This window comes from Falco naumanni, chromosome 11 (assembly GCF_017639655.2).
Source record: "Falco naumanni isolate bFalNau1 chromosome 11, bFalNau1.pat, whole genome shotgun sequence".
Lineage (NCBI taxonomy): Eukaryota > Metazoa > Chordata > Aves > Falconiformes > Falconidae > Falco > Falco naumanni.
Window position 1 is genome coordinate 32593531 of NC_054064.1, and position 12332 is coordinate 32605862.

Genomic DNA, 12332 nt, shown 5'->3' on the forward strand with positions numbered 1-12332 from the left:
CTTCCTGCCCTTTTTCTGGAAGCCATCCCCTTGGAGGAGCTGCGTTCCTGCTCCTGGCCTGACTGGCTGGCGTTGCCCTGGAGAGGACTAGATGTGCTCATGCGTGCCATGTGGCTGACTTTGTGCCCCTCATCCATGGAGGTGACACCCTCCAGCAATGGGGGGCAGACCCTGGAAAATAACTCCAGGCGAATCCACAAGATGTTGGTTTACTCCCTCCATCTCTAGGCTGTTATGGCTTAAGCTGTGTTAATAAAAGTAGTCACATTGGTGGGAATGAGTTTTGGTGACTTTCCCCTTTAGGTTTGCTTGCCTTTGTCACCCAGATCCCTGCGTCACCTGTGCCCCATCTCACCCTCTGCCCTGGCTGGGCTCAGCAGTGCGGGGCCTTGCTGTGGAGATGCTGCCCGTGCAGCTGAAGTTCAGGCTGGATCCCTGGGCAGCCCGGAGGGAACAGCTTTGTTTTCCAGGAGTATGAAACATCCCTCCCTCAGCCTAACCAGGACCAGGTAGGTATAGATGTGCTGACAGATGGTTCTTTATCAGTCTTCCACACAGAGGAGAGGTGTCTCTTCTGTGAGGCAGACTTCTCTGCTCAGTCTGCGCTAACAATTTTGCTGGCAGAGCTACTTTGGTATGGGGCATATAAAAAAAAAAAAAAAAATCTCACAGCCTGTTGCTGCTGGTCTGCCTGAGCCCTGGTGCTGGATGTTGTCAGAGCTCCTGCACCACTTGCTCCAGGGATGCACGGAGACGCACGCGGTCCTGGGGGAAAGCTGCAGCTGTGCCACTTCCACCGCAGCCCTCTCCACCCTGTGCTCTGCTTTTGGACCAGCCATGGCCTCTGTTGGATGGATCCAGGTCAGCAGCGCACGATACCAGGAGATCATGTGAATAAACTCTTGTGTCCTTTGAGGAAGCAATGCTTGTGCTCAGGGTTTGGCCACAAACCATAGCAACAACAAGTTCCATTTACAGTGGAAAACAGCAGCAGTGGCATATGGGTTTCTCCCACTCCGGGCAAAAAAGGAAAAACCAAGTCCAAACAACCCATGTGCGTGGAGCCGGACCAGTTTCCACCCTAGCACGTGGTGGTGAGTTCTTCACAAAAACCAGATGCAGAAGGTCAGTCTCCAAAACCCATGTATTGAAAGTGCTGAGTGGCCAACAGCCGTCACCAAAACTGCTGTGTGCCAGTGCAGCGCTCTGCCCGCTTGGCCGTGCTCCCATGGGACTCACTTCTGCACCTCTTCCCCCCCCACGGCCACTCTGGAGCCACTGATTCCTCCTCCTTACAATCTGCTGAGCAAAAGGAAAACTTCCTGGGGGAAAGTACAGGTGCAGAGAGCAGCAGGTGGGGGCCGCTCCCAGGGAGCACAAAAGCCTTACTCGGAGCAAGCCGTGCCACGTCACTTAATAAAATACAACTACAGAGATCCAAAAATCCCAATAAACGCTGTGGTGTGTGCGTTAAGGGGAGAAAGGGGGGAAAACCCCCTAAATCAAACCTGAGTTGCACATCCTACCTGACAAAGGGCAGTTAAATAGGGCCCAGCCCATATTTGAATCAAAGTGAAATTACGTAATCCAGGTATATCCGCGTGTGAGCCGGGCGCTCTGTTTGACTTTGATCTCCTCTGTCAAAAAAGATGCCTGTCTGGATCTGGAGGCTGGCAATGAAACCTGGAGCCTCTCACTTGTAAATCCTTGCTTATAGCCTTTCTCTGGGTGGCAGCAACCATGTGTCCCCCTTTTGTGCTGCCTTGTGGGGCACTAGCCCCGCTCCTGCCATAGTGGCACTTGTAGCAGAGAAGCATCGGGGACATGGGATCAAACCTGCAGCTTTTCACTGCTGCTGTCAGATCTCTGCTCCATCCCCTTTCCCTGGCCCAGCTCGTGGGCAGCGTGGGATTCCTCTGCCACTTTTTTTATTCACGCCGATCACTGCTGTGAAACCTGCCTGATTTTCCCCCAACATTTTAACTGGCAAATAGAGATTCCAGTTCTCTAATAGAAGCCCTTGTTCCCTGATGGTACTTGGTGCTGGGCTATGACAAAAGCACCTCCTCCTTGCTGCTGCTCTGCAGCACGGAGCTGGCTCAACTCTTCCATTTTAATCTGCAGAGGAGGTTTGTAGTTGTTTTAGTGGAGACAATGTTTGGAGCATTTGAGGCTGTAATGAAGGACTCCATTTCCATACTGTGTGTCAGGCATCATTAGCATGGATGCTGCTGTGACTTTGGCCAAATGAATTGGTCTGGAAGCATGAGCCACGTGGCCCGGAAAGGGCAGATACAGTCAGCAAGGAAGCTTCCAAATTAATCTGGGGAGTCTCCTTTCTTCTGAGCACTTGAAAGACCAAGCCTAAATCTACTTGACAGCTTCTGTAGGGACATATGTGGTACAGAAACATTTGATCTCTCAGTTGGCTAATAACAAAGTTGAAAACAATGTAGATAGGTGACTATAAAATACTTTCAAGAGACAAAAGAATTTACATTTGCACTATAGAGCTTCAGTCTGATTTGATTATGAAAAACAACGAGAATCACAAATAATGACTTCTGTAAATTGTGTTAGCACCCTGATAGCTACTCAATAGAATGATCTAGATCAGTCTTAGGGTAAAGAGGAAAAAGGAGATTATAACAAAGGCTAAAAGCTGAGGTGGGAAACACTGCTGCCCGCAGGCAGGCTGTGCCGAGCTGCTGCGTGCATTCTGCAAACGGCTGCTCAGCTGTCGGTGTGGCTGTGAGCGCGGGTGTGCGCAGCATCATTGCCCGGTGGTGTGGCAGCTGCTGATCCAGGGAAAGCTTGTGCCTCCGTCTGGGAGAGCCGTGTTTTCTGTGCCGTGGTCCTGTGCCGGCACTTTGCTTGGCAGAGTGGGGTCTGGGAGGCTTTCCTCACCGTTGGCTGCAAAGCACTAAACCAGAAAGCTGGGATTAGTGGGGGAAAACAATTTGGCTGCTCTTATTTGCCTTTTGAGCACTGCATGAACAAGTGACCTTGTAGTTTATGGTTGGCCTCTTTTTAAAAAAGGTCAGCCCTGAGGTCTTTCTAATGGAACCATGAGCACTTTTCAGTTAAATTGTGTCCAAAAAACTGCTCTCTTGCCCATGATGGTGCTAACAGCTCTATCGTGGGGTGCAGCTCTCCTCTCTTGGCACTCCCTACTTATTTCAGCATCTTCAGGATGAGATGCAAAGCTTCCTGTGCTCTCGTAGCTTACAGTTACAGTTTCTCCAGCTGTTCCTTTCTGCTGTACCTGGAAGTGCTGCGAAGTAGGGCCTGAACTGTTCCCCCCTGTCGATACCCTTCCCCCATGACAAACAATTTGTGCCTCTGCAGCCCTTGCCTGTTCATCTCATGGGATTTGGAGCCTTGCACAGGAGAGGGAGGTAGCCACAAGCAAAAGACTGCTCCTGGGGAAGCCCGTGTGGATTCGCTTGCTGGGTCACTGAGCAGGGACGTAGCTCTCAGCAGCTGCCTGTGTGCCGGCAGGTCTCTGAATATACAGCAAATGAAGGAAAAGTGGCTGGTGGTTAAGGATAACTGGTACAGCTCTGAGCGCGGGAGACTTCCGTTCTACACGCCAAGGTTCAGTTAGTCATAATTTTCTCAGGAAATTCACTTTTACCCCTGGGCTGCATTGTAGTGGATTCCTTCCAAGTCAGTGACTCTGTGCAACAACAGGGAAGCACGGTCGGCCTGTACAGCACTTAATGGGCCGCGTTTGCCAAAGACGTGGCAATGGAGGTGTTTGCAAAGACTCAGCCCCTCTACGCAGATGGATATTTGCATGAAAAATTACGGCTGCTCTTCCTTTGCTTCTCTTCAGGCTAAAGCTATAAGACTCCTGTCCCGGAAGAGCCCAATTAGATCCAGATGTCTTGCTAGTTGTATGTGTTTTAATCTTTACCCCAAGTTTACGTAATGTAATATTTCATTTCTGCATGCAATTTCCACTGCACAAATGAAAATACATCACAAGAGCTCACCGACAAAAATAACCACAGCCGTACAAAGTGGAGATCAGCCCAGCCACCAAACTGCCACTCGGTGATTTCTTGTCCCAGTCTGGTGGGTCTTGCAGAGGAGCCATTGCCAGAAGCCAGGTTATTGAGCAGCAGCAGCAGCCGGGGTGACTCCCAGCGCCCAGGGTGATGGTTTTCCTAGCTGGTGTCAGTGAGCACCTGCACCAGGGGCTGAACCCTTGTGCCAGAGGCAGAAAAGCTCTGAAATCCTGTTCAGATCCTACTGCTTCACCTGTGGAAGGTGGACTGTTTCTCTGTAGATGGTAGCAATGCTAAAGAGCCTCAGGGCATCCGTCTCCAGTGGACCCAGGGTCTTGCTACACCTCACTTTGGCGTGATTTCATCTATAATCCAGGTGTTCGTTCACAACTCAAAATTACCGCATCTTTGAAGTCCTCAGCGAGGCCACAGGCTGCCAAGCTGTTCCATAAGCATCGTCTCCCAAGCATATGCTGAAACCCAGCCTGGTAAACCAAAGGTCACTTTGAGACTGGCTAGAGCAATTCAGGAAGATGCTGCATAGTGCTGGGTTTTGTGGGGTATTTCCATGTGATAAATCCAAAGTCTAATCCCCAGATCTTCAGTGTATAGAGTTTTGGGCAAGATTTCCAGTTACCATTGGAAAGAATCTGTTCCCTCAGCTTTGCAGTGAAGAGCATGTGTTTTTCAGCACGTTTCTATCACAGCACTGACAGCTATGCCCAGGCTCGAGTGGGGAAAGTGGCTGCAAATGCAATAAACCAATTATCAAATCAAATAAACCAGTTCTCATTTTTCCTCTCAACATTACCTTACGCTGTCCAGGCACATGGGGCCGCCAGCACGTCCTGGTGTCTCTGCACTTTTCCCACCTTCAGAAGAGCTTCCCTTCCCTTAGTATTTCCTCGCACTCCCCAGCTCTGGGAGGCTCTGGAAGGTTCTGGAAAGACCCCAGAAACTAGGAGCAGGGCTAGGCTGGGCCCAAGGAGTGTGGGTGAAGGACCAGGGTCAGGGAAGCATGGCAAGAACAAGACAGGATCAAGAGCTGGTGCTGGGGTGGAGGTTGGGGGGAGTGTAGTGGTATATATGGAAACTGAAAGGGGCAAAAGCTTCAAAACAGTGATGGCTTTGGTTTTACTGACTTTGTTTTTGCAGGTTGTGATTACAAGCCAGAATTAACAAAAATAACAGCCCTATTCCCCATTATAGGACATGGCTGTACATGCCAGTTCAGAACCTGCTGCTCACAGCATCCCACCTGCACTTTAATTCTGTAAATTCACATTTTCCTCTCTGGCTAAACACTCAGTTATACTCACATGCAGCTTGGTTATAGGGAAAAAAATAAGTTTTGATTAGGATGAGGAATCCTAGTGATGCGCAACAGTCCAGATTTGAAATTCATCCAGGCTTGTGTGACAGTGTGTGATAGGAGCCAAAGCCATATCCGTTAGGATGGATTTGTATGGCCTCTGAAGCCGTTATTAAATATCCATCCTCCCATTTTAGATGGTATGGGTTATAATTTGCATCATCTTGGTAAACAAACCTCAGCACAACAGGGGCTGGGCGCTGGGAATGTCTCCCGGCATCCCACTGGCTCCTGGACAGAGCAGCAACACTGTGCACTTCACCAGTGAAACTACAGCAAGGCAAAGGCTGGTGAAGAAAACCTGCCCGTGGCACATTTATTTTGCCATAATTTTGACCTTTCTATCCATCCCTAGAAGCAGCCAGGATGGGATAAATTTTAGAGGAGTTTGGCTGTGTTTAACACCATGGCATTGCTTGGAAAGGCATTTCACCAACTCTGGATCCATTCAGCTCCCTCACCCCCTTTACAAAAGCCATTCTGGAGTGTCTATTAAAAACCTTTCACGCTCTGCTCCCTTGAGGTGCCAGTTCAGGTGCCTCAGGGTGACTTTCAGATATGCTGTGGCTCCCACCGTGGTGTGCAGCTCCCTGCATCGGAGAATCCACAGGGTTGTTCCTCAGCTCTTTCAGGTCCCAGTGAACCTCCTTGCATGCACAGCAGAAAGGAAGGTTAAAAAAAAGGTAAGTTGTAGAGGGAGTGAGTGGGCAAAGAAAGTCCTGTGTCACAGTGAGCGAGTATGCAAAGCTTTGAATCATTTGACTCCGTGTTTATCCACTGCTCCTGGGAGAACAGGGGGAGCTGGAGGGAAGCGGAGGAGTTTAGGAAGTTCGCAAGCAGAGTGCTTGTGTTGTTTCTGGCACAAAATTCCCAGTCATGTGTGTCCCTTCACAATGCCGTTAACCTCCCATGGCGAGGCTGGGATACCTTCAGAAATGATCAGCTCCAGCACTTCCATGAAGGATGACTTGGGCAGTTGTTCCTGGCAGCAGCAAGGCTTGGGCTGCTGGTAGGAGCCATGAGCAAGGTGGGGCAGGATCCAGTTTTGCAGAATAAGTCTGGTAAGTGCGGGTTAAAACGCTGGAGATGGCTGCTATGGGAACGAGAAACAGGTCTACCTCTGGATGGTGCTGCGAGCTGGGGGGTGACTCGCTCGGAGGAAGGTGCCTAATCTGGCTGTTCGGCATCAAGGCAGCAGAAGTTGGAAGCACTGACAAGGGGGAGCAGCACGTGGGGCTTTGCCTTCTCCTTTGGGGTCACCTGCCTGCGAGGATCCTTAGGGAGAGAGGCTTTACTGAGTTCCAAGGCAAGCATGCCTGTGAGCATTTCCCTGCTCAGGTCACTGATGTTGCTCCCTCCCTGAACTGAATGTACCGCTGTGGTCTGGTTTTGGCTGTGCTAATGCTACACACTCCTCCAGAATGAAAGGAAGGAGAAAGTTTTCTGTATTTTTCCCTTCTGACCATGCACAACTGGATGAAACAGGAGACAGACTACAAATCTACCCTGCCCAAAGATAAAAGCGTTAAAATACTCTGTAATTATAGTCAGCCTCAAAGAAGTTGTTTTATGAGGGCAGTAATCAGATGCTCAGCTCTTACAATCCATGGCACAGAATGAAAGAATGTGATTTTTAAACAATGCTGGGGTTTAATTTGGCTCAGCAACAGTTCAGAGGTGTTTCTCCCTTTGTAAGAATTTTGAACTGTTTGAGAGTCCAACCACTTGGATGACAGAATAAAACCCCACATTTAAATGACAGTCCTGTCCCGTTCTAGATGCCTGCATGTTTCAGGGTGAAGTGTAGCTGCCTACAAAGCAAAATGAAAGCATTGGTTATATGCAGCTTAGGCTGAGGAAGTTAATTAGTATGTAGGTGTTATTTTAAATAGCTAAACTAGAATTTATTAGAATGCTAAGATGGATGTGGCCCAGTTAGGTCCTGACTGCCTTTTTCAGGAGCACACGAGCTTCTGCCGAGTTCAGAAGGTCAGAGTGTACCCCGTGCTTGCCGGTTCTTAGCTTTAAGTGTCCTGCTGATAAAATTGTTGCTTTTGTGGAAGCTGAAACGTTAGGTTACAAGGAAAGTAGAGAAGTCAGGAAGTTTGGATACCTTAAGGACAGATTTCCTAACGCAGGATGGCCACCCTCAGCCTGTGTTATTTAACCAACTAGCTTATTAAAAATTAAAAACATTCTGTTAAACGTTCTCAAAACACTCTGGTTTTCAGTGTTCAAGCTAAAACTCGGTTATCAGAGATTCCCTCAGACTTCCTGCAGTCAAAGGGAACTTACTTTCCCAAGTTTTAACTTCTTAATGGGCATTGCATAGGTATCACGCCTGCCTGCACAGCGCTCTTGTGAATTTTTTAGCCTGATTTCTTAGAGTCCCATGCGATCACCTCACCTTTGCTTGTCTCTTCTAGGTGACACCAGAAAACCTGTTGACATATTTCAAATTGGATATGGATGTGAGTTCGCAAAGTTGTTAAAATCCTGTCGGTTTAATGGCACTTTGCAGCAGAATGGCAGAGTGAGCAGCCCTGGTGAGACCTTCACCGAAGAACAGTGGCTCTGGGGGGTTCAGCCCTTCCTCGACATCAGTGAATCCACACGGGACTGCATGCCTAAACCACACACCCATAGGAAACCCAGTACCGTCGTCTCTTGTGCCAGCGGAACTATTTGTTTCATCATTAGTTGTTCAAAAAAGGCATGAGGTACTTGTGCTTCTCGCGGTGCTGCAGCGAGCCCGGAACTGGCTCTGTTCGCCCCCTCCTTGCTTAGCAGGCGGGGCAGAGCTCTCAGAGGTCTGGCTCATGGCAAAGGAGGTCTGGCTCATCCTGTCCCCTCTAAATGTTGTTAATGTCCTGTTTATTTTCTATGATCCCATGAGCCCTCCAAACTCAGGAGTTGGTACTTGCACCTGTGAAAAGGGATGCTCTTTAGCCCCAGAGCAACGTCAGCAGTCAGCTGCAGAAGGATCTGCTGGAAAGCTTTGGGTTTTTTGGGTTTTTTTTTGTTTGTTTACTCCTTCTGCTTATTTTCCTCAGGGAAAAGTTGTGGTGTGACCTCAGCCTCTGCCTGCTCTGCCCTTGGCCGGTGTTTGTGTGTGTGCAGGCACTGCAGCTCAGCACCAGCCACAGCAGCACCTTCGGGGCGAGGAGGGAGAGGGGAGGTGGGGAACTCGGTATATTGGAGTCACAACGGATGCTGGATGGGTGGTGGGAGATTTTTGAGGTGCATGCATTAAAGGATAAAGGACACAAAGCTGCCGGGTATCATTACTTGTGCTGTTTGTATCTTGCTTAAAAATACATTCTGGGATTCTGATATTAGTCAATAGAATCACAACACAGCAAGAAATATGGCAGAATGTGGCCAGAGCTGCCCCCGTGGAAGTAAAGGGAATCTACAGGGCATGAAGCTGTGTCTGTGTTTCAGCAGCACACCCGGCTAGTTTATAACTCCCTCTGTTAATAGGAACGTGCTGTTGGATGCAAGTTACTGGCATTTTAGGCTTTTGTGTGTGTGCACGCTATTAAAATCTGTATGTGGTGAGAGTGACGAAGACACTGACCCGCAGAGCCGCGCATGCACACCGCAGAGCCGTGGTGCTGGCTTCATGAGCCAGGGCTGAGGCAGGGCCAGGACTTGCACTGGGGGCTGGTGGGGCGTGCAGAGCTGGGGCTGCTCTCCTCCATGAGTCCACCCCAGTGAAGATGGATCGTGATTTCTGATGCTGCACATACTTGTTTGCTTCGGCACATTGTTTTGCATTGAGAAAATCAGGGAGATATTTTAAAAAAGCTAATCTTTCTGCTTCTGTATTTTCAGGATAAGCTTCCTAATTTTTGTACATTTTATTTTGATTGAGAAAAATGTTTAGTGTAAATTAAAGCCATTTATTTTTTACTTTATTGCAAAACAAAATTGCAAGTGAAAATGTGCTACATATACAGGGCTGTTAATTAGTGTCTCGCTCGCAGTAGCAGGTGGGACAGCAGAGCTTCTGGCAACATTTCAAGCATTTACTGTTGATAACATTTATGGCAGCACTAGCAAGGTAAGACATTTTGTTTTTCTGCTTTCACAGAAAAATAAAAAGAAGAAATGGAATTGATCCATGCAAATTAAAAAGCAACAAAACCTAAACTAGACATTAGTGGTTTCAAATACCCAGGCTGTACTGGTAAGGTCTCTGTCATAGAGGGAATCAAAGTCAATCTTTAAGCAGCTACTGTATGTTCTACTTTGAACTGATTATTGTAGATGCCTTATAAAAAGCAGCTGAGCTGCATTTTTCAATTTTATATACAGGCCTTGAAAACCCACTAAGTAGCTGAATGCCCCCGTGCATGTATGTTAAACGTCCTGTGTGGTAGGAAGAAGGTACAGAATATACCTCAGCTCGTATATAAATAACAAATGACTGATTTTTTCTGCCATTTCCAAGTAAGTTGATGCTAAACAGCATATAGCCTGTGGGTGTTTCCTAGGAATTTTTTTTAGATCCAGGGAAGTGCTACAGATTCCTCTCACTATGCACTAATTCCTGCAAAATTGTGCTTTCGTACTGGATCTTTCTTTCATCTTAACTTTTGGACTTTCTCCTCCTATCTTTTTTCCTTCCTTTGTTTCCAGCTTCTCCTCCTCTTCAGTCTCCTTCACCATTTTCCAGTTTGCCATCTTCTCCGTACGTAATATTTTTTCCCCCTCTAGATTTCTTTTATCTTTTGTAGTACTGTGTGGGACCACAAGACTTCAAGATATTTAAGCAAACCAACATCTGCAATCCTTCCTCTGGTCCATGCTTTCAGCATTGACTAAAAATCCCTTTGTGGAACTCCAGCACGGGTGTCTGAGGAGTTACTGTATGATCAGGTGAGCATGAAGAAAAGGCAGACAATGCAGTTTTTGTAATGTCCCCGGAAAGTGCCCATGGGAGAAGGGCGAGACAGTGGCTTCCCTGGCTCTCCTTGGCTGTGGTGGCTCCTTCAGGGCTGCCTGAGAGTGGCTGGGGTTTTGGCCACGTAGCCTCAGTTGTGTAGGTTTGTCCTACTAAAAGATGTTGTAATATGTACAGCTGTGTTAAAGTAAAGAACATCTGCAAAGAACATAGCAACTGCAGTGTTTGTAGTAGCAATAGCACACAGGATTGCCTCACTCATGCACTTCACAGCAGTGATCACTGCAGTGATCATCTGTTGCAAGGAACGCTGAAGCCATGAGGCACTGACTGGAGAAAAAAAGGACATAAACCCCCATTTTCAGAGCCAGTATAAGCAACTTATAAATGAATCACACTAAGAAACAAGGGGGAAGCAGCTCATCAGTCATTGCAAACCTGAGTTGGATGGATTAAACCATGTCTTGTCCAGTTCCACGGCAGCTACACACCACAACCCTGTGCACAAACCCATGTGCTCTGCCGTGGAGCCCAGGTGAGTGTGCAGTGGCCTGACGGGAGCAGCTCAGTACTCACCCAGCTCAGAACTCGTGTTCTGAAGACCCCAGGGCGGACGCACCAGGGCACTCGGGCACCACTGGGCAACTGGGAATATTTAACCCAGAAGTAGAAGCAAGGATGTTTGTGCTATGTATGTGGTCTTATTCCCCAAGCTGCAGCCCTCCTGCCAGCTGCATGGGTCAGTGATACCTGGTACCTATGCAAACCTCAAAGATCTTAAAAGTTAGTCTTCTTGCGGCACTCAACTCCCTCAAAACAGTATTTAAAAGCATATGAAATGGCCTTCAAAACCAAGCTATCTGTATTTTGACATTGTTCCCTTCCCCACCTTTAATAATGATTAATATTATTTTAAATCTCTGTAGAGAGACCTTGAGCGATGGCCAAACACAGAAGGTGCTGATGCGGATGCCAGAACTGGAGAGGATAGATCAGGGGTAGGAGAAGGAGAAGACATGGGGAGGCGCAGGCTACCTTTTAAGAGAATTTTTTAACAGTAAGGTATTTTGCTAAGGGTTATTTGATGGAATTTGTAATGGAACACTCTGGAAAACATCTCTAGTTGTTATGCGTTTAAAGCTCTGTAGATTTTCAGTTTAATTTACTCCATAGAAACTAATGTAAAGAATGTTTTAATCGACATCCTTTAGCATAAATGATACACTAGAAACATTACAAAATACTAAGTATTCAGTTACATCCCAGGGTCCCATCGCTTTTATTCCATGTACAATGAAACATATGTGTCCTGAAGCGGTCTGAGAGGTAAAGGTTAAATTATGGATATATATTCAGCATTTTAAAAGTCTAAGAAGTTGTCAGGCTCTGTAGTCCCTTCTACATGAAAGGCTTGTCAGCACGTGTTGCTGAGATCAGTGGGAGATCTGCACTGGCAACCCAGAGGAGACAAGCTGACATGTCATGAGCTGAAAGGATAAAGAATAGAACTAGTAGTGGTCCATAAACCCAATATAACTCGTATTTTTTCCTTTGGCATTGCAATACCACTCCAAAACAGAGGCCAACTGTTAGCAGGGGCAAAGCCAACTTCATCTTTTGCAGGCTGACAAATGGTCATGTAAGTTACCAAATAACCCAAGACCTCAGGATTAAACTTCGCCAATTGTTTTCACATGATGCAACTTTAAATCTCTCTTTTGAACAGTATTAAATTTCCTTTCATTCCCATAAACTTCAGAAAAAGTTGACTGCTCTCACATTTCAGACTGTGACCCAGCTAACTTGCACTTTTCCCCTCTGCTAGTCTGGAGAACAGAATAATGAAATTCAGACAACAGTGACCAAATGTTGCTCCATAGAACTTTCCTTTTACAAAACAGATGAATACTCCTGGGCTCCAAAACACTGCAGGGAACAAAACTTTCAAACCTTATGGAAATAAAATAGTAAGCCTATGCAGTGACTTCATCTCCTTTATCAGATCAGAGACATTTTCACTGGAATTGAAATGGGTTTA